General features: G+C 44.4%; 1 non-coding gene across 1 annotated transcript; it reads right to left on the reverse strand.

Moving 5' to 3' along the window:
• Nucleotides 1-2,471: 2,471 nt before the first annotated feature.
• Nucleotides 2,472-2,560, reverse strand: LOC111723047. The gene has a single exon (XR_002771674.1). It is a non-coding gene; the product is annotated as a small nucleolar RNA SNORD35 (small nucleolar RNA).
• Between the last annotated feature and the right edge of the window lie 266 nt (nucleotides 2,561-2,826).

The raw sequence follows: 2,826 nt of genomic DNA on the forward strand, positions 1-2,826 counted from the left end.
CTCTACCAAGGGTGACAAACTGAGACTCTGTCTCAAAAAAAAAAAAAAGACCCCTATGAGTATTCTATATTTCTTCAAGTATCCTGGCAAAAGAATCAAATCATATCCAAGGGAGAAAGGCTGAACTCAGAACTTTTCAACTACAACATTCAAGGACTAGGACCCAATGGAGCAAGAAGTTGAAGGCTGCAAAAGAATTGGTGTTTGTGGTTGGGTGAAAAAATGGTCCTCCAAAATATACCCACATCCTCACCCCTGAACCCATGTTACCTTATTCAGAAAAAGGATCTTTGCTGAGGTGATTAAAGATCTTGAGATGAGATTATCTTGGACTACCTACCCAGGTAAACCATAAATGCAATCACAAGTACCTTATGAGAGAAGCAGAGGGGGATAATGCAGACAGAAAAGAGAAGCCACTTTTGAGCAATGCATCCACAAACTAAGGAATGCCTGAAGCTACCAGAGCTGGAAGACACAATGAATGGATTCTCCCTTACAGCCACTAGAGGAAGTCCTGCCAACACTTTGATTTCAGCCTAGTGACAGTGAGTTCAAAATTCTGCCCTCCAGAACTATGAAAGAATAAAGTTCTGTTATTTTAAGTTACTATGTTTGTGGTAATTTTTACAGCAGCAATAGAAAACTAATACAATAATCTAAGAATATCATACTTTGGCCACGCCTGTGACTCAGTTGGTAAGGCGCCGGCCCCATATACTGAAGGTGGCAGGTTTGAACCCGGCCTCAGCTAAACTGCAACAAAAAAATAACCAGGCATTGTGGCAGGCGCCTGTAGTCCCAGCTACTCGGGAGGCTGAGGCAAAAGAATCGCCTAAGACCAGGAGTTCAAAGTTGCTATGAGTTGTATGATGCCACCGCACTCTACCAAGGGCCATAAAGTGAGACTATGTCTCTACAAAAAAACATCTATGTATATACATAGATATATAGATCTATATGTATATCATACCTAATCGAGTTACTGTTTAGTCACAAGCATATGCTAATCGAAGTCATGGCATAAATTAGACTACGGTTACAACATAAAGTGTGCTACTCAGGTCATTGCACTGGGTAATAGCACATTGGTTTCACCAGGACTTCATGAGAAATGTAAAGAATGCCTCCCAGGATTGGCCAACTGTTTACCCACTGATGCCTGTTTCTGGTCACTGAAGCTACCCCTAGACCAAGATCGTACTGGTATATAGGCTGAGTGGGTTTCTGTGATGTCAGAGAAGGCCTGGGTAGAAAGTGCAGAGACACACAGCAGGTACCTGAGATGCAGCTCTGTAAGTCTGCTGTAGGTAAAGATAGGCCGCTGAGGGAATCAGTCAAGACACCAACTCTTACACCCCTCAGATCTATTCAGGCAACACATGTAGTCTACTCTGTCAAGATTCTTCAAGGTGAAGACTGGTTATGACTTCTACAAAAGCCTCAACATGGGCGGCACCCGGCACTTTTGGCTCAAAGGAGTAGGACACCAGCCCCATATACTGGAAGTGGCAGGTTCAAACCCACCCCAGACTAAAACTGCAAAAAAAAAAGCCTCAACACAAGATTAGTAGAACAAAGATGGTTCTGACTGCCGCACTTGTCCCACAGTTGCAATGGGTATTCACTATTGTCCCTCCTCCACAGCCTCACCCTCAGCCAGGATTCCAGCGGGCCTACTGGTATGCCAGCCCTTCATCCCTGGGGGCTCAGAGCCCTTAGCTGTCTCACCCTTAGCAGGCTGTGGCTGCTGAAAATGCCTTTTTGCTGTTATTACTTGGCATGGAAACACCCAGACCAATCCAGGTGAATCCTCTAAGTGATCCTCTAAGACCAACTCCTGTTTGCCCCATTGGCCAGCAGCAACCCTACTTTCTTATGATAATCAGGCTCAATTTTCCCTTCCTTTTTTGCCTATTACTGGTCTAGCAGTATGAGCTCAGAGTGACTTGGTGGTGTTTGTAGATTCAGGTTCAGTGGAAGTGTCCTTCCCTGCACCAGTGAAAGTCCCCTCATGGAAGTGTTCTCCACCTGGGACCAGGCTCTAATTCAGCAGATTCTAAGGTTGTGGAAACAGAATGTACAAATTCTACATGTGAGTCACTGGGAATGATGTGTGAGAAGTGGCTAATCTCAACCCTTGAGTTCCTAGGGGCACAACACCATACACTGGGTTTTGATTCAGTGTACATATCCCAACTACTCAGGATACTGTCCTAGAGTGAGGGTCTTAGCTAAGCCTTTAAGACAGCGAGTCTCAACCTGTGGGTCACAACCCCCTTGTAACAATGAAAATATATCGCAGCATTAGGAAGGTTGAGAACCACTGCTTTAATAGGTCATTCCATCTTTCTGTTTGAAGGGCTGTTTGTGGATAATGCAAGATACTAGAAAAGCAGTAGGTCCCATGGCAATCCACACACTGCCATATCTCCTTTACAGTGAACTGACTCGATTTTATACATGACCCCATGTTGGTAAACTGAGATTCTTTTTTTTTTTCTCAGCAGTGCCCTACTTGGGCATCTGAAGACCATTGTGAACATGGACATCACCTGCGTAAATTGAGATTCTTGAAGCTCCTGGATCATAACACTAGCCTGAGACACTATGGATAAAGAGGGAAAACTCATACCTAGAGCAGGTGTCAATTCTAGTGAGGATGAATCGATGCCCTCTCCTGGGTAGAAATGATCAGCTATAATCAAGTTGCCACTAAGTGACTAGTCTGTGTCCTTTTTGGATGGTACCATAGCAGGGGCTCAGCTGCTAAGAAGTCAGACAGCAGCAGTAACAACTAGATAGGCCTACATAAGAGAGGACCTG

The sequence above is a fragment of the Otolemur garnettii genome, unplaced genomic scaffold (genome assembly GCF_000181295.1).
Source record: "Otolemur garnettii isolate 467f Iridium unplaced genomic scaffold, OtoGar3 scaffold00007, whole genome shotgun sequence".
Taxonomy (NCBI): domain Eukaryota; kingdom Metazoa; phylum Chordata; class Mammalia; order Primates; family Galagidae; genus Otolemur; species Otolemur garnettii.